The sequence below is a fragment of the Schistocerca nitens genome, chromosome 9 (assembly GCF_023898315.1).
Source record: "Schistocerca nitens isolate TAMUIC-IGC-003100 chromosome 9, iqSchNite1.1, whole genome shotgun sequence".
Taxonomy (NCBI): domain Eukaryota; kingdom Metazoa; phylum Arthropoda; class Insecta; order Orthoptera; family Acrididae; genus Schistocerca; species Schistocerca nitens.
In genome coordinates this window covers 426,760,012-426,780,590 of record NC_064622.1, presented here as the reverse complement: position 1 = coordinate 426,780,590, position 20,579 = coordinate 426,760,012, and the positions used below count along the sequence as shown (strand labels likewise).

General features: G+C 42.3%; 1 protein-coding gene across 1 annotated transcript in view; it reads left to right on the top strand.

Moving 5' to 3' along the window:
* The first annotated feature begins 7,994 nt into the window (after nt 1–7,994).
* Nucleotides 7,995–20,579, top strand: part of LOC126203159 (glucose dehydrogenase [FAD, quinone]) — a 509,426-nt gene continuing 496,841 nt past the window's right edge. Inside the window, exon 1 of the mRNA XM_049937401.1 lies at nt 7,995–8,047. The gene's annotated coding sequence lies outside the window, so the exon portion shown is untranslated. The remainder of the gene's footprint in view (nt 8,048–20,579) is intronic.

Below are 20,579 nucleotides of genomic sequence, written 5' to 3'. Positions count from 1 at the left end.
GGAATATGGATTGGGGCTAAAAAATGAAAGAGGAAGCCGCCTGGTAGAATTTTGCACAGAGCACAACTTAATCATAGCTAACACTTGGTTTAACAATCATGATAGAAGGTTGTATACATGGAAGAACCCTGGAGATACTAAAAGGTATCAGATAGATTATATAATGGTAAGACAGAGATTTAGGAACCAGGTTTTAAATTGTAAGACATTTCCAGGGGCAGATGTGGACTCTGACCACAATCTATTGGTTATGACCTGTAGATTAAAACTGAAGAAACTGCAAAAAGGTGGGAATTTAAGGAGATGGGACCTGGATAAACTGAAAGAACCAAAGGTTGTACAGAGTTTCAGGGAGAGCACGAGGGAACAATTGACAGGACTGGGGGAAAGAAATACAGTAGAAGAAGAATGGGTAGCTTTGAGGGATGAAGTAGTGAAGGCAGCAGAGGATCAAGTAGGTAAAAAGACGAGGGCTAGTAGAAATCCTTGGGTAACAGAAGAAATATTGAATTTAATTGTTGAAAGGAGAAAATATAAAAATGCAGTAAATGAAGCAGGCAAAAAGGAATACAAACGTCTCAAAAATGAGATCGACAGGAAGTGCAAAATGGCTAAGCAGGGATGGCTAGAGGACAAATGTAAGGATGTAGAGGCTTGTCTCACTAGGGGTAAGATAGATACTGCCTACAGGAAAATTAAAGAGACCTTTGGAGAGAAGAGAACCACTTGTATGAATATCAAGAGCTCAGATGGCAACCCAGTTCTAAGCAAAGAAGGGAAGGCAGAAAGGTGGAAGGAGTATATAGAGGGTCTATACAAGGACGATGTACTTGAGGACAATATTACGGAAATGGAAGAGGATGTAGATGAAGATGAAATGGGAGATACGATACTGCGTGAAGAGTTTGACAGAGCACTGAAAGACCTGAGTCGAAACAAGGCCCCCGGAGTAGACAACATTCCATTAGAACTACTGACGGCCTTGGGAGAGCCAGTCCTGACAAAACTCTACCATCTGGTGAGCAAGATGTATGAAACAGGCGAAATACCCTCAGACTTCAAGAAGAATATAATAATTCCAATCCCAAAGAAAGCAGGTGTTGACAGATGTGAGAATTACCGAACAATCAGTTTAATAAGCCACAGCTGCAAAATACTAACACGAATTCTTTACAGACGAATGGAAAAACTAGTAGAAGCCGACCTCGGGGAAGATCAGTTTGGATTCCATAGAAATACTGGAACACGTGAGGCAATACTGACCTTACGACTTATCTTAGAAGAAAGATTAAGGAAAGGCAAACCTACGTTTCTAGCATTTGTAGACTTAGAGAAAGCTTTTGACAATGTTGACTGGAATACTCTCTTTCAAATTCTAAAGGTGGCAGGGGTAAAATACAGGGAGCGAAAGGCTATTTACAATTTGTACAGAAACCAGATGGCAGTTATAAGAGTCGATGGGCATGAAAGGGAAGCAGTGGTTGGGAAGGGAGTAAGACAGGGTTGTAGCCTCTCCCCGATGTTATTCAATCTGTATATTGAGCAAGCAGTGAAGGAAACAAAAGAAAAATTCGGAGTAGGTATTAAAATCCATGGAGAAGAAATAAAAACTTTGAAGTTCGCCGATGACATTGTAATTCTGTCAGAGACAGCAAAGGACTTGGAAGAGCAGTTGAACGGAATGGATGGTGTCTTGAAGGGAGGGATATAAGATGAACATCAACAAAAGCAAAACGAGGATAATGGAATGTAGTCGAATTAAGTCGGGTGATGTTGAGGGTATTAGATTAGGAAATGAGACACTTAAAGTAGTAAAGGAATTTTGCTATTTGGGGAGCAAAACAACTGATGATGGTCGAAGTAGAGAGGATGTAAAATGTAGACTGGCAATGGCAAGGAAAGCGTTTCTGAAGAAGAGAAATTTGTTAACATCGAGTATAGATTTAAGTGTCAGGAAGTCATTTCTGAAAGTATTTGTATGGAGTGTAGCCATGTATGGAAGTGAAACATGGACGGTAAATAGTTTGGACAAGAAGAGAATAGAAGCTTTCGAAATGTGGTGCTACAGAAGAATGCTGAAGATTAGATGGGTAGATCACATAACTAATGAGGAGGTACTGAATAGGATTGTGGAGAAGAGGAGTTTGTGGCACAACTTGACCAGAAGAAGGGATCGGTTGGTAGGACATGTTCTGAGGCATCAAGGGATCACCAATTTAGTATTGGAGGGCAGTGCGGAGGGTAAAAATAGTAGGGGGAGACCAAGAGATGAATACACTAAGCAGATTCAGAAGGATGTAGGTTGCAGTAGGTACTGGGAGATGAAGAAGCTTGCACAGGATAGAGTAGCATGGAGAGCTGCATCAAACCAGTCTCAGGACTGAAGACCACAACAACAACAACAACATGATTCATCAGGTACCAGTTTTAAGAATTTTCAAGTTTTCAGTACGTGTTATCTGCGTTGTCAGCTAAGATGTAAAAAATTTAAGTTCTATATGTTTTCCATCTATCTCATCTACAGCAGAAGTCATATATTACTGTTTTGTTTTAATTCATTTTTTATCTGAAGGTTATTACGACAAGTAATCGAAATAAGTAATTTAATATACTGTTTGCATCTGTATGTATTTTGCATCTGTATCTATTTTATAAATCCATTTGAATCAGCTTTCTGTGAACAAACTTCGCTCTCCGTCTACAACTATTGGCCCCACACTTCCATCATCTCCTCGAAAATTCCTTGTTGCCTTCTCTTAGTCAGGTAGTGTCATTAATTTCTATTTTCTCAAATCGATTTAGAACCACCTCTTCAGTTATTCTGTCGACCGACGTAATTTACAGCATTCTTCTGTAGCATTATGTTTCAAAAGCTGCTATCCTCTTGTCTGAAATGTTTATCGTTCACATTTCATTTCCGTATGAAGCTACACCGATAGAAATAACCTCATAAAAGAAGCCCTAAAACTTAAAACTTTTGCAGCATTACTTGATTTAACTACGCTGTATTCTATTACATTTGTTTTACTGTTGTCGATGTTCATATAATAACCTCTTCATGACACCATCCATTCAGTTCAAGTGATCTTCCAAATCCTTTGCTGCCTCTCACATAATTACAACGTCATTAACATATTTCAAAACATTTATTTTTTTCTCTCGGAATTTAAATTCCTTTTCTAAATATCTTCTTGATTTCCTTGCTTAATGTAACGACCAAGTAACATCGAGTAGAGGCTACAACACTATCTGACTATCTTCTCAAATACTGCTCCCCTTTCATGTCTGTCAGGTTTCAGTACAAGTTGTAGGTAAACTTTCGATCTCTGTATTTCATCCTTGATAACTTCCCCGCAGTCAGTCAACATTGTTAATAGGAGTCTCTAAGTCTTCAAACGCTATAAATGTAGAACTCCTCTTCGACAGTCCTCCCCAGTGAATCTTTAACCTTTTCCATATAGACCATTCTGAAGGGAAAGCGTCACTTGAACATACGTTTCCTGGATACATCTAATGGCAACTACCGGGAAAGGGAATGGTGCGGGTGAAAGTAAATTAAAAGATCGTTACCGGTCCGCCTCGGTAGCTGTGGGGTCAGCGTGGCATATTGCCACCCGAAGGGGCCCGGGTTCGATTCTCGGAGGGTCGGAGATTTTTCTCCGCTTGGGGACTGGGTGTTGCGCTGTCCTTACTTTCGTACTGTGTTAAATGAGAAGGAAATCGTTTCTAATAGAAAATCGTATTGTCTTTCCGTTATTGAGATGGGTTAATGGTCACGAATCGAAAACCAATAAACTTAACATAAAATCGGTTCTTATTTAGCTACATTGTCACTTTCACTTTACAGGTCTTTTCCAACAAATGGCTGCAAAGTGCAACTCAGTTATCATCTCATATTGACACATGTTACGTTAATTACTGGAACTGGTGTCAAAGTCGTTCTGCAACGCATACATACAAATTAGAGAGAACCCTGGGGAACCAGTTCGTCTTTCTGAATTACCCATGCTGGCTGATATTTCCTGCATATCTAAGTTTATGCGCCTCCTGAAATTAAACTACCCTCATGTGCCGAAATAATTCTGAATCTACCCTTCACTGTGTTGCAACGGGTAGTATCGTTCCTTCTGTCTACCACTTTCCGAGTCTGTAGCTCCATTACACGCGGCACTGGGAAAACTTCCACATTCAGAGCTTTGAAACGTTGTAGAATGAAGGCTTTCACGACCGGGTGACATGGCTTTGGATATACTTTCCGGGATGTGAGGTCGTGGTCCAAGAACGTTTCTGCTCCTTACATTTCGTCCAGGACTGCGCTGGACTTCCTCAGAGGCGCTGCTCCGCTGAGTCTTGCCGACTGACTGGTCGGGTGTCTGAGAGCGACTTATATATTGTGAGAAAGGTTCAGGTGACACGTGATGAGCAGTGATAATCCATAGCAAAGATAAGGTTGACTATCGATTACGACCTTGTCGAAGATAAACATTGTTAGCAATTTTGTAGAGCCACTGTCCATATATCGCTAAGTTTCATAGCCTCCTCTTTCCTATTAAAATTATCGTGATATTTATAAATTTCAATAGCTTCTCTATACAGCCGTGGATAGTAATTTAACGTTGTAGATAAAACTTCGGTATCCGAAAACTTCACCAGGCAACCACCAAGTGCTACCAGTTTCGGCATTACATTGATGCCATCTTCACGTCCCACACGTCATAGTCGTAAAATCGCTATACACGCAAGGAGCCATATAACTGGATGCGTGAATCAAATCGCTATGCAACAACTCTGTGTTGCCTGGTCACCAAGAAGTTCATAAAATAAATTTATACAATACATACGTCTGTTGGTAAATTATTGCATCAAGAAATACATGCCAGCCGGTGTCCCACAGTCTATAATGGATCAACAAAGATTTCTAGGTAATTTCGATGTAATCACAGCGCACACCATTACGGAGCCGCCACCAACTTGCACATTGTCTTCCTGCGGTCAGGGCCACACTCGTACCCTATCGTGAGCTCTTATCACCTGAAATCGCGATTCATCTGACCAGGCCACGGTTTTCCAGTCGTCTGGGGTCCAACCGATATCGCCACTGTCTCAGACGGTGCAGGCGATGTCGCGCTGTTAGCAAAGGCACGTGCAGCGTCGTTTGCTGCATTAACGCCGAATTTCCCCGCACAATCCTAAAGAATACGTTCGTCGTACGTCCCACATTGAGTTATGCGGTTATTTCATGCACTATTGCTTGTCTGTTAGTTCTGGCAATTCTACAAAAACGCCGCTACTCCCGGTCATTAGGTGGAGGCTGTGGAGCACTGAGTTGTCCCTGTTGAGAGGTAATATCTCTTAGCACTGTGGATCTCGTCGTACTGTACGTCTAGCTCCAGCTACCATTCGCGTTCAAAGTCTGTTAATTGCCATCGTGTTGCCATAACCACATCGGAGACATTTTCAAATAACTAACCTAACAAGGGAACCTCCCCATCGCACCCCCCTCAGATTTAGTTATAAGTTGGCACAGTGGATAGGCCTTGACAAACTGAACACAGATCAATCGAGAAAACAGGAAGAAGTTTTGTGGAACTATTAAAAAATTAGCAAAATATACAAACTGAGTAGTCCATGCGCAACATAAGCAACATCAAGGACAAGATGAGTTGAGGAGCGCCGTGGTCCCGTGGTTAGCGTGAGCAACTGCGGAACGAGAGGTCCTTGGTTCAAATCTCCCCTCGAGTGAAAAGTTTACTTTCTTTATTTTCGCAAAGTTATTATCTGTCCGTTCGTTCATTGACGTCTCTGTTCACTGTAATAAGTTTAGTGTCTGTATTTTGCGACCGCACAGCAAAACCGTGCGATTAGTAGACGAAAGGACGTGCCTCTCCAATGGCAACCGAAAACATTTGATCGCAAGGTCATAGGTCAACCGATTCCTCCACAGGAAAACACGTCTGATATATTCGATACGACACTGGTGACGGCATGTGCGTCACAGGAATATGTTGTCGACCCACCTAACTTGTACACTTGGCGAATGGGTAAAAAGGTTCTTCCACCTTGCCCGATTTAGGTTTTCTTTTGGATGTGATAATCACTCCCGAAAAAGTGATCTCATCGGACGGACGAACGGACATATAATAATTGTCTGAAAGTAAAAAATTAAAGTTCTCTCTGGAGGGAAGACTTGAACCAAGGACCTCTCGTTCCGCAGCTGCTCACCCTAACCACGGGACCACGCCGCTCCTCAGCTCACATTTTCCTTGATGTTGCCTATGTTGCGCATGGACTACTCAGTTTGTATATTTTGCTTATTTTTTTCATAGTTCCACACAACTTCTTCCTGTTTTCTCGATTGATCTGTATTCAGTTTTTCAAGGCCTATCCACTGTGCCAACTTATAACTAAATCTGAGGGGGGTGCGATGGGGAGGTTCCCTTGTAAGTAAAAATGACAGCTCCGCCAATGCACTGCCCTATTGTACCTTGTGTAAGCGATACTACCGCCGTCTGTATATGTGCGTATCGCTATGCAATGACGCCTCATTGTACCTTCCATAAAACAGTGTCCTTTTCAGTCATTTAACCTCGGGAGATCTTCACTGACTCGTCAATTGAACACATTGGCGTCCTCATGATAACGATAAATTTAGCACTCTAATTTCTTAAATCATTATACAGTATCTAAAACAGCCTGGTTAATGTTCATTGGAGGTGAAAGTATCATCTGGAGTGCCACAGGGAAGTGTGGTAGGTCCGCTGTTGTTTTCTATCTACATAAATGATCTTTTGGATAGGGTGGATAGCAATGTGCGGCTGTTTGCTGATGATGCTGTGGTGTACGGGAAGGTTCGTCGTTGAGTGACTGTAGGAGAATACAAGATGACTTGGACAGGATTTGTGATTGGTGTAACGAATGGCAGCTAACTCTAAATATAGATAAATGTAAAGTAATGTAGATGAATAGGAAAAAGAATCCCGTAATGTATGAATACTCCATTAGTAGTGTAGCGCTTGACACAGTCACGTCGACTAAATATTTGCGTGTAACATTGCGGAGCGATGTGAACTGGGACAAGCATGTAATGGCAGTTGTGGGGAAGGCGGATAGTCGTCTTCGGTTCATTGGTAGAATTTTGGGAAGATGTGGTTCATCTGTAAAGGAGACCGCTTATAAAACACCTATTCTTGAGTACTGCTCGAGCGTTTGCGATCCCTATCAGGTCTGATTGAGGGAGGACATAGAAGGAATTCAAAGGAGGGGTGCTAGACTTGTTAGTGGTAGGTCTGATCATCGCGTGGGTGTTACGGAAATGCTTCAGGAACTTGCGTGGGATTCTCTGGAGGAAATGAGGCGTTCTTTTCGTGAATCGCTACTGAGGAAATTTAGAGAACCAGCATTTGAGGCTGACTGCAGTACAATTTTACTGCCGCCAACTTATATTTCGCGGAAAGACCACAAAGATAAGAGAGATTAGGGCTCGTACAGAGGCATATAGGCAGTCGTTTTTCCCTCGTTCTGTTTGGGAGTGGAATAGGGAGAGAAGATGCTAGTTGTGGTACGAGGTACCCTCCGCCACCCGCCGTATGGTGGATTGCGGTCTATGTATGTAGATGTCGCTATCTCAAATGGATGTTCCCAGAGCTTCCTTTTCTGCATTCTCTCTTTAATTCGAACTTCCACACGAAGCTTCCCGACTGAAGGCATTCCTTTGCCCTCTCTGCAGGAGTCTTGTACTACCAGACCTGAACGATACCAGCAGAGTAGCCAGCAGACCTGTGTGATAAGGCCCTAAGCTTAACGTGGCCGCAGAGTGGCAATACCACGGGCTGTGGCGGAGAGGTCCTGTCGGTGGCTGTGTCTGCAGCGGAAGGCGGCAGCACGCTGAGTGCAAGGTTGCGCGCGTGCCGCGTCAGGTGGGGGCTGCGAAGGGAGGGAGGGGGGCGGCACCTGGAGCTGGAGCTGGAATGAGCGTCTGGTCGGCAGTGTGTCCGCGGACCGCATCCAGCGCGCACCACGCAGAGCAGACGCCGCCGCCGCTGCACGGGTGAGTCACAGGCGTCCGCCGGCAGCGAGGCCACGTGTGTGTACGGAAGGCTCTGCAGCCGACACTTTAAACGCGAATTCTTCTCAAGTTTGCTGCTGATTGAGATGTTGATTTTACAATAATTTTTAGCGAAGCGGCGTGCTGAACCAACGACTTGATCTGGCCCAACACATTTCTGATACTACGACAAGTTAGTATTACCAGGGTGTCTAATATACGCCAACGTTTCAATCTCTATACCTCGCGGCGTGTACGCTCTGCAAACTACATCTACATCTGCATGGATATTCTGCAAATCACATTTAAGTGCCTGGCAGAGGGTTCATTTAACCACTTTCACAATTCTCTATTATTCCAATCTCGTATAGCGCGCGGAAAGAATGAACGCCTATATCTTTCCGTACGAACTCTGATTCCCCTTGTTTTATCGTGGTGATCGTTCCTCCCTTTGTAGGTCGGTGTCAACAAAATATTTTCGCATTCGGAGGAGAAAGTTGGTGATTGGAATTTCGTGAGAAGATTCCGTCGCAACGAAAAACGCCTTTCTTTTAACGATTTCCAGCCGAAATTCTATATCATTTCTGTGACACTCTCTTCCATATTTCGCGATAATACAACACGTGCTGCCTTTCTTTGAAATTTTTCGATGTACTCAGTCAGTCCTATCTGGTAAGGATCCCACAACGCGCAACAGTATTCTAAAAAGAGGACGAACAAACGTAGTGTAGGCAATCTCCTTAGTAGGTCTGTTACATTTTCTAAGTGTGCTGCCAATAAAATGCAGTCTTTGGTTAGCCTTCCCCACAACATTTTCAGTGTTCCTTCCAATTTAAGTTGTTCGTAATTGCAATACCTAGGTATCTAGTTGAATTTACGGCTTTTAGATTATACTGTTTTTTCGTGTAACCGAAGTTTAACGAGTTCTTTTTAGTACTCATGTGGATGACCTCACACTTTTCGCACCATTCAGGTATTTTCTCTAAATTATTATGCAGTTTTTTTTTATCTTCTGATGACTTTATTAGTCAGTAAACGACAGCGTCATCTGCTAACACCCGAATACGGCTGTTCAGATTGTCTCCCAAACCGTTTATATAGATAAGGAACAGCAAAGGGCCTATAACACTGCCTTGGGGAACTCCAGAAATCACTTCTGATTTACTTGATGACTTTCCGTCAGTTACTACGAACTGTGACCTATCTGACAGAAAATCACAAATCCAGTCACACAGCTGAGACGATATTCCATAACCACGTAATTTCAATACGAGCCGCTTGTGTGGTGCAGTGTCAAAAGCCTTCCGGAAATCCAGAAATAGGGAATCTATCTGAAATCCCTTGTCAGTAGCACTCATTACTTCATGTGAATAAAGAGCTAGTTGTGTTTCACAGGAACGATGTTTTCTAAACCCATGTTGAAGGTGTGTCAATAGACAGTTTTCTTCGAGGTAATTCATAATGTTCGAACACAATATATGTTCTAAAATCCTGTTACATATCGACGTTAACGATATGGGCCTGTAATTTAGTGGATTACTCCTACTACCTTTCTTGAATATTGGTGTGACCTGTGCAACTTTCCAGTTTTTGGGTACGGATCTTTTTGTATAGTGTTTAAGAAAAGCGAAAATGTGTCCTGCCTGGTTCATTACTAGAGTAATGAAGTTCACAATAACCATTTCGGCGTGTGTAACATTTCCAAGTGTTAGCACAATATGAAGTGCTTCGATAGATATTCTTAACCTTTGGAACATCGTGTTCGAGTCTCCAGCAACATTTACACCTGTACAGACGGGTCTTACATCTACCCGCCTACTGGTAAGCGTGTACCTCACAAGAAACTGACTCAACGTTTCGTTGTTGAAGGTCATGAGTGATCCAGAAAAACGTTTTTAACCAAGGGGATCCTCCATGCAAAGAATTTGGTGTATTGCAGTATCTCCATGAACGCTATGCGTTGTGAGATTAATTTGAGGACATCAAAATTAAACAAAAGGCACATGCAAATAGCTGACGTAAAATATTTGAAAAATAGAAGTGCGTTTTAGACGTTATGCCATGATTTTCTGTAGGTACGTATCAATACTCACTTTACGTTGGTTTGGCTTATAGCTAATGCCTTACCTATAACGAATTAATAAAATCAGGTGCAGGTGCCGAGGAAAACACGGTTTTAACTTTCACTGAATTGTTGCGGTCTATAAGTGTAATCCTTGATCTGAATTCAGTCCAGTAAGCCATCCGGCAGCAAGTAATTGAGAACATTAATCGCACAAATATAAGTCTATCTAACGTTCAATTTAATAGCGAAGCTACATAAGTAAATCATTTTACTGTTGCAGTTAATACACTTGATGCACAAATCTTACCAGTGGTGACAACTACAAATGCTTCCAATATTCCTCAAGCCGAATTATAATTAAGTTATTCTGACCAGAGATTTATTTGTCATTAATTATCCTGGTGGACTGTTTGTGGTTCTGGAACTTGGCCCTCTATGGGTATTTGAAAGCGTATAACTGAAAGAACCAGAGGTTGTACAGAGCTTCAGGGAGAGCATAAGGGAACAATTGACAGGAATGGGGGAAAGAACTACAGTAGAAGAAGAATGGGTAGCTTTGAGGGATGAAGTAGCGAAGGCAGCAGAGGATCAAGTAGGTAAAAAGACGAGGGCTAGTAGAAATCCTTGGGTAACAGAAGAAATATTGAATTTAATTGATGAAAGGAGAAAATATAAAAATGCAGTAAATGAAGCAGGCAAAAAGGAATACAAACGCCTCAAAAATGAGATCGACAGGAAGTGCAAGATGGCTAAGCAGGGATGGCTAGAGGACAAATGTAAGGATGTAGAGGCCTATCTCACTAGGGGTAAGATAGATACTGCCTACAGGAAAATTAAAGAGACCTTTGGAGATAAGAGAATGACTTGTATCAATATCAAGAGCTCAGATGGAAACCCAGTTCTAAGCAAAAAAGGAAAAGCAGAAAGGTGGAAGGAGTATATAGAGGGTCTATACAAGGGCGATGTACTTGAGGACAATATTATGGAAATGGAAGAGGATGTAGATTAAGATGAAATGGGAGATATGATACTGCGTGAAGAGTTTGACAGAGCAGTGAAAGACCTGAGTCGAAACAAGGCCCCCGGAGTAGACAACATTCCATTGGAACTACTGACGGCCTTGGGAGAGCCAGTCAGGACAAAACTCTACCATCTGGTGAGCTAGATGTATGAAACAGGCGAAATACCCTCAGACTTCAAGAAGAATATAATAATTCCAATCCCAAAGAAAGCAGGTGTTGACAGATGTGAAAATTACCGAACTATCAGTTTAATAAGTCACAGCTGCAAAATACTAACACGAATTCTTTACAGACGAATGGAAAAACTAGTAGAAGCCAACCTCGGGGAAGATCAGTTTGGATTCCGTAGACATATTGGAACACGTGAGGCAATACTGACCTTACGACTTATCTTAGAAGAAAGATTAAGGAAAGGCAAACCTACGTTTCTAGCATTTGTAGACTTAGAGAAAGCTTTTGACAATGTTGACTGGAATACTCTCTTTCAAACTCTAAAGGTGGCAGGGGTAAAATACAGGGAGCGAAAGGCTATTTACAATTTGTACAGAAACCAGATGGCAGTTATAAGAGTCGAGGGACATGAAAGGGAAGCAGTGGTTGGGAAGGGAGTAAGACAGGTTTGTAGCCTCTCCCCGATGTTGTTCAATCTGTATATTGAGCAAGCAGTAAAGGAAACCAAAGAAAAATTCGGAGTAGGTATTAAAATTCATGGAGAAGAAATAAAAACTTTGAGGTTCGCTGATGACATTGTAGTTCTGTCAGAGACAGCAAAGGACTTGGAAGAGCAGTTGAATGGAATGGACAGTGTCTTGAAAGGAGGATATAAGATGAACATCAACAAAAGCAAAACAAGGATAATGGAATGTAGTCTAATGAAGTCGGGTGATGCTGAGGGAATTAGATTAGGAAATGAGACAAAGTAGTAAAGGAGTTTTGCTATTTGGGGAGCAAAATAACTGGTCGATGATGGTCGAAGTAGAGAGGATATAAAATGTAGACTGGCAATGGCAAGGAAAGCGTTTCTGAAGAAGAGAAATTTGTTAACATCGAGTATAGATTTAAGTGTCAGGAAGTCATTTCTGAAAGTATTTGTATGGAGTGTAGCCATGTATGGAAGTGAAACATGAACGATAAATAGTTTGGACAAGAAGAGAATAGAAGCTTTCGAAATGTGGTGCTACAGAAGAATGCTGAAGATTAGATGGGTAGATCACATAACTAATGAGGAAGTATTGAATAGGATTGGGGAGAAGAGACGTTTGTGGCACAACTTGACCAGAAGAAGGGATCGGTTGGTAGGACATGTTCTGAGGCATCAAGGGATCACCAATTTAGTATTGGAGGGCAGCGTGGAGGGGAAAAATCGTAGAGGGAGACCAAGAGATGAATACACTAAGCAGATTCAGAAGGATGTAGGTTGCAGTAGGTACTGGGAGATGAAAAAGCTTGCACAAGATAGAGTAGCATGGAGAGCTGCATCAAACCAGTCTCAGGACTGAAGACCACAACAACAACAACATAACTACTCGCAAGAAAAATAATTTATACTTATTTTATAGTTTGACAAATATACTAGTTAGAATAAAAAGATGTCATATATCTTTTATTATCGTTTATTTGTAAACGTGGTGCCCGGGTTCTTTCCTGTTTTCTCTCGTTCATTGTGTTCCCAGTATCAAAGAAGAGGAAGTACAATTAACTATTAAAGCTAGACAGTGTTGCCCGCATCTGTGACAACGGGAAGTATGTCATACACAAGTCCATAAATTATGTGTTTTTCTGATACTAATATAAACGACAGCAAACGTTTTTGACACATTATTTATATAAGTTAGTAAATAATCATAAACTGCATTTCAGTTTTGTTAACGTAGGTATCGGGACGCCAAAAGGTTATCTACACATGCCGGATTTACTTGCACATTAAGATAGGAATTCCTATGTGTAACCAATTCCAGAAAGGTGTATTCGCTACAGTACCTTATGATAAAAGTCTTCATTCTTAGATACATGCCAACGAAACGTAACAACAAGTCCTCATTCGGTTGTAATGTACTAGCTGAATATGATCGGGCACATTCCACAAAATCGTTGTGGAGTTCCGTAGGAATATTGTTTCATTTCTTACTCGACTCCATTAGCAAGTTCCAGTTTGTCCGTCCATCCTCTGAAGATTAAGTTTGAGTAGGACAACTTTTTCGTGACCAAAGAGATTAATCACCTTTGAAATGATCATCGTCTTGGAAGGTACTGTGCTGTTCGTCGTTCATGAAAATTGACTCAGGGACCATTGTACTCAGTTAGCGTTGTACTGCGTAAAATAATTTCTCTGAACATTTCAGTGCTCAGCATGTCAGAGCGGGCAGATTGAGAAATCGGCCCATTGTAGTTCGACTTCGTTGGGTAAAATACGAGAACGTTCAGTTGTGTTCATACTTGTTTACGACGCCCACCCGTACAATGAATCAACACCCACCACAAATATGATGTCCCAGAACATTTTGGGATGGTAAATCCATGACCTATGGCCCACTCTCACAAGATATACTAAAAGTCAGGAATCATATTTTATTCTTTTTCAGTAACAATGTTTTGACTGGTTTGGTGCCACATTTTCTTGAGTCAATCACTTAATCTCAAAGTTCCACTCTATTTGATGTGTCTGAGCCAGTCTCTGTCTTCTATAGTTTTTATCCTCTTCGGCTTCCTCTAGTGCCATGGAAAGTATTTTCTCATGTCTTAACCCATGTCCTATAAACCTGTCACTCTTCTAGTTAGCATCTTCCACATATTCCTTTCCTTTCTGTTCCTGATGAAAATGTTCTCATTTGTCATCCTTTCAGTCAGTTTTCAGCACAACATGTCCAACGTTCTGTTCTCCTCTTTCCGGTGTTCTCAGAGTCCATGACTCACTTCCATACAACGCTGAGCTCTGGACGCTTATTTTCTTCTTTCTTTGGTTTACTCTATATTCCTATTCTGTGCTTAGTAGGCCATTCCAGTTAACAGGTCCTGTAATTCTTTCTCAGTTTCACGGAGGATAGGAAGGAAACCAGTGAAAGCCGGCGCTACGGTGGTTTTGAGCGAATGGAACATCTGATAGACACTGTGCAACCCTCGCGAAATTGACGGGGAAAAAGTAAATGACCGAAGCAGTAGCAATTTGGGAAACGTTTTGCCCGGATACGGTGCGCCTCTTCGTTTTCACCAGCTTTGCTATATACGAATCTTGTGTGTCCTCAGCGCACCTTCATAGGAGCTACATAACGAACATACAAATTTATTTATTCCGTAAGTTTTGGCAACAGTGACATCAAGCTTTTTGTAACATTTGTAGCTATTTAATCAGTGGTGGCACTGTACTCAGCTTAAGTTGACCACTGGCGCCTCTACAACCATAATACATATGACATCTAGCTGTCCTATAATAGGATCATACAGAGGACATAGTGAAATGAAGCATATGATCTGAAATTTCTATGCGAGAGGTGCTTCACATTCTACATCTAGCTAATGAAGGTAGTAAACTTTCTGAATAAGTCCGCGAACTATATCAATTTTATATCAACAACTAGCTGAGAAACCTGGCGTTACCCGAGTACTTATTCGAATCTTCTATCAATCCATCTCCTCCCTCATCTCTCTGTCCATCTCCACCTTCCGCTCTCACTGTCCTCTCTGCTCACATCCTCCAACCCCCTCCCCACCCCCACCCCAACTCACTGTCCATCTCCTCCTACCCCTCTCTCCGTTCTTCTCTTTCACCCCTCTCTCTCTGTCCATCTCCTCTTCCCAGATTAATGTACGTCTCTTCCCCTTTCCTTTCTGTGTCCTTCTCTGCCCTCTCTATGTCTATCCTCTCCACTTCTGTCCATTTCCTCCTCCCCTCTTCATCCCCACGTCTCGTATTCCTCTGCTTGCCTCTTCCTCCCCCTGTCTCTTTCCATCCTCTTTCTGCTGTCTATTTTCTCCTTTCCCCTCTCTCTGTCCATTTCCGCCTCCCCATTTCTGCCCATCTCGTCCTGTCTGTGGTTTTCTGCCCATCGTTGTCCCTTCTCTTTCTTCTCCACGTTATCACACTCACCGCAGTAGGAGGCTGGTGACTCTTACCCTTACAGTATTTCGTTCCGAACTCTACCCAATATGTGACCACATTTGATTGAGATCGTTCCACGGGTTCAGGATGAGGTTTTTACCCGTGGCGTTGCTCCAGTACGCACATGTCAAATACATTTCACACATATTTGACTTATTTCACGCGTATTTTTACGTACATTTCACCTGTTTGTCTTTTGAATTTCGCCCTGCATTTGCATTTTCGGGAAGCGTAACCTTCTGATGTCGTATGTCCTGAACTATGCATTGTACAACTGTACAATGTTATAGCTTTGCAGGTATATGCAGTGGTAAATGTGGCTTTTTTTTGAGTCTTCAGTCTCCTGAATGGTTTAATGCAGAGCGTCACAAATTCCTCTCCTGTGCCAATCTGCCCGCATCTCGTGGTCGTGCGGTAGCGTTCTCGCTTCCCACGCCCGGGTTCCCGGGTTCGATTCCCGGCGGGGTCAGGGATTTTCTCTGCCTCGTGATGGCTGGGTGTTGTGTGCTGTCCTTAGGTTAGTTAGGTTTAAGTAGTTCTAAGTTCTAGGGGACTTATGACCACAGCAGTTGAGTCCCATAGTGCTCAGAGCCATTTGAACCATTTTTTTTTGTGCCAATCTCTTCATCTCATAGTAGCACTCACAACCTATATTCCCAAATTAATTGCTGGATGTATTCCAATCTCTGTCTTCCTCTACAGTTTTTACCATCCACAGTTCCCTCTAGTACCAACAAAGTTATTTTATGATGTCTTAACAGATGTTCTACCATTTAGTTCCTTCTTCTTATCAGTATTTCCCATATATTCCTCTCCTCACCAATTCTCTGGAGAACCTATTCATTCCTTTCCTTATGTACATTTAATTTTTAGCATTCTTCTGTTGCACCACATCTCAAATGCTTCGATTCTCTTATTTTCTGGCTTTCCCACAGTCCATGTTTTACTACCATACAATATTGTGGTCCAAACGTTCATTCTCGGAAGTGTCTTCCTCAAATTAAGACCTATGTTTGGTGCTAACAGACTTCTCTTGGCCAGGAACGCCTTCTTAGCCAATGCTAATCTGCTTTTTATGTCCTCCCTTCTCCATCCGTCGTGGTTTATTTTGCTGCCTAGAGAGCAGAATTGCTTGACATCACCTACTTCGTGACCATCAATCCTGATGTTAAGTTTCTCGCTGCTAATACTCATTAACTTCGTCTTTCTTCGATTTACTCTCAATCCATACTCTGTACTCATTAGACTGTTCATTCCGTTCATCAGATCATGTAATTCTTCTACACTTTCGCTCAAGATAGCAATGTAATCAGCGAATCGTATCATTGATATCCTTTCACCTTGAATTTTAATTCCACTCCTAAACCTTTCTTTTATTTCTGTCATTGCTTTTTCGACGTATAGGTTGAACTGCACTAGCGAAAGACTACATCCCGGTCTTACATCGTTTTTAATCCCGCACTTCGTTCATGGTTTCCAATCTTATTGCTTCCTATCGGTTCTTGTACATATTGTATAATACCCATCTTTCCCCAAAGCTTACCTATTTTTCTCGGAATTTCGAACATCTTACAACATTTAACATTATCGAACGTTTTTTCCAGACCTTATGGACGTGTCTTGATTTTTCATTAAGCTTGCTTCCATTATAAACTGAAACGTTAGAAGTGCCTCTCTGGTGCCTTTCTCCTCCCTAAAGCCAAACTGATCGTTATTTAACACATTCTGAATTCTCTTTTCCATTATCCTGTATATTATTCTTGTCAGAATCTTGGATGCATGAGCTGTTAAGCTGATTTTGCGATAATTCTCGCACTTGTCAGCTCTTGCGATCTCCAGAATTGTGTGGATGATGTTTCTCTAATATTCAGATGGTATATCGACAGATTCATATATCCCACACACCAATGTGAATAGTTGTTTTGTTGCCACTTTCTCCAATGATCTTAGAACTTCTGATGGAATCTTATCTATCATACGGTCTTATCCAATCTTAAGTCTTCCAAAGCTCTTCTAGCCCGTGATTCTATCTCACTTCTTTGCACAATCAATCTTCCTGACTAGTCTCTTGAATTTCAGCCTACTCTTCATCACTACTAAATTGTGATCTGAGTCTATACGTGCTCCAGGGTAAGTCTTACAATCCAGTAATTGATTTTTGGATCTCTTTCTGACCATGATGTAATGTAAGTGAAATATTCCTGTATCTCCCGGCTTTTTCCAACACACTTCCTCCTCCTGTGATTCTTAAAGAGAGTATTCGGTATTACTAGCTGAAATTTATTGCAGAACTGAATTCCTAGTACCACGCCCATTTTCTCCCGTAGGTCCTGATGTCTCCGAAACGTGTCGTAGATTTCATAGTAAAGAAATTAGTTCGGTTCAGGTCGAGACGCTGGGCGGGCCAGTCCATTTAAGGAATGTTATTGTCCGCAAACCATTGTCTCAAGATGATGCCTTATGAAAGGCTGTTCTGTCATGTTGATACTACCATCGTCCCTGAACTGTTCTTCAACTATACGCAGTACACATTACAATAAAATGTGGTCATAGCCCTTCGCATTTAGTGTTTTCTTAGGCGCAATAAAGGGAGGACCTCGATAAACATCCCATACAATAACATCACATACTCCGTACTTCACTTCAGGAATTACACATGACAGCAGGTAACGTTCTACAGGTATTTGCCAAACCCAAGTCCTTCTGTCGGATTGCCACAGAGTATAGCGTGATCCATCACTCCAAATAAATCGTTTCGAGTCATCCATTATCCAGTGGCGCCGCTCTTCACCTCGCCTCAACCATCACTTTGTACTGTCTACAGACATGTACAGATTATGAGAGTCGCTCGAACATTGTACCCCATTGTTTTTATCTCCATATGCAAGGTTACTGTGCTAGCTTTAATTATGGTACCACCGTGAAACCCTCAAGTGATTCTTTCCGCTTATGTCTTGCTCTGTGGTCCCTGTCCATCTATACTTGAGGTATTCTTGATCGTGATTTAGGTGTGGTTGTTCGCGTTTTCACTTCATAATTACATTACCAACAGCCGTATTGGGTTAAAATATCCCTGGTGAATTTGTTACGTTACGTCCAATGTCTAGCCCAGTTTCTAGGCCAGTGAGCTCTCCTTACCGACCCATTCTGCTACTCTACTGATAACACAATATACCCCGCCTCAGTTTATCACTCTCGTTATATCTAGTGCTCCATTCCACATTATGTAATGGTGTCCAGATGCTTTTCATCAGATAATGTAAAATACATGTTACTAAAGGGAGCCCTAGACTAGAATATGTAGAACAAGTATAAAGGGCGTTTAAAAAAAGAAAAAAAAAAAAAAGAAACGAGCCGGAGTCAGGAATGCCCAAACCGGTGACAGGAGGGTAATATCGTGACGTGTGTAACGAGGTGTGGCTCCGACCAGAGCGTGGAAGTTCACAGACCGTCGCTAGAGGGCACGTGTGCACGTCACGTGACTATACAGAGCTAACAGCAGCATGCTTCAATCGTCCAACGCTGCCAGTCGCATTGTAAATGACATGGAGGCGTCAAAAGAAGAGCAAAGAGGTGTTGTTCGTTTTCTGACAGCGAAAGGAGTAGGAGAAACGGACATTCATCGACGAATGTCACAAGTGTACGGCGAACGCTGCATGTGTCGCGCAAGGGTCAAAGCGTAGCACAAGCGCTTCAGAGAAGGATGATGCACGATCCACCACAGAGCATTACCGATGACATCGTCCAGAGGGTGGATGCACTCATTACCCAAGACCGCTGAGTGACAGTGAAAGCCATGGCCACCATGGTCAGATTGAGTGTCGGAAGTGTTCACACCATCATGAAGAAACGACTGCACATGCGCAAAGTGTGTGCCCAATGGATGCCCCACAGTCTTCAACCACACCAGGAAGCATGTCGAATGGCCACTATCTTGCTCATCTGCACCGCTATGCTCAGGAAGGGAATGCATTCCTGGCACAAGTGGTAGCTGGAGATGAGTCATGGTGTCATCAATTAAAACCAGAATCAACACAACAATGTCTCCTCCAGTGGAAGTACCCAAGGTCACCACCACAAAGAAAACCAAAGCCAGCTACACGAGTACAGGAAAGGTTATGCTGACGTTCTTCTTTGACCAGTGACCCCCCTTTTGATTCACTTCCTGCAGCACGTGACAGCAGTGAACGCCCAGCGTTACTCACAAACCTTGACCATCCTTCGCCAAGCGATGAAATCAAAACGACCAGGCAATCTCCCCCGTCGGGACATTCTGCTCCACGACAGTGCAGAGCCTCATACAGCCAACACAGTCACGGCACTCCTGCAGAAATTTGAAAGGCAGGCCCCCTTCATACAGTCCGTACCTCTCTCCCTGTGATTACACCATTTTTTGTCCCCTAAAAAAGGCTCTGAGGGGCAAGACGGCCAGATGTACGTGCGGAAATGGTTAACATTGCAGACCCGGGAATTTTATGAGACAGCCATTCACTGCCTTGTGTCACAGTGGGACAAGTATCTCAACAGCCAGAGTCAATACCTGTAACATACAGGTACTGGTTTCTGTAATTATGCCTCCGGCTCATGTCTTTTTGAACGCCCCTTATAATTGGGAATGCTGGGTGGAGTTGTTAGTTTAAGAAGAAGAACCTGTAATAAGCGATGTGATTGTGGTGATCAGATCAAACCAGTAGAAAAACTTTAAAAAATTGTCTAAGGTGGAATAGTATTTCATCGTGGCGAACCATGTAATACCAGTTGGCCCTACAACTTTACTTAAACTTTAAGCCTGTCGTTGAATATAGCCCTCGAGTAAGGGCTACTGAGGAGGTTTGGACGCAAGTTTTCGTTGAAATAAGAAGTTTGATCAGGTGACCAGAGCAGGAATCACTGATTTGAGCAGAAGTGCAGCAGTACATCGAACAGAAGGATATATATGGGGTTGGAATCTGGGGAAACAGCACCAAACTGCCGAAGGAAATTCGCGTTCTGGGTCTTTGGTGGAGCTCTCCCTGTTCCTCCGAAAGGAAGACTAGGTTATATAGTGCTTCAGCTTCTCAAATAGTACATTTGCAATGCGTAATGATCTTTCAGTTCGAGTTCCTTTACTGTTGTTGTTACCAATGGAACAAAAGGCAGTCTTGACCATACTTACTAGCGCCACTCTGTCTTTCCTCGTTCGTATATGGCTCCTATACCGTTCTACGATGAAAATTACTACATCAGCTAACAACAGTTTGATGGAATCTCGGACAGCTTCGAATATTTCTCGAAGAAAATAAATGCCAACAGCCGTATTTTTGAAACTTCCTGGCAGATTAAAACTGTGTGCCGGACCGAGACTCGAACTCG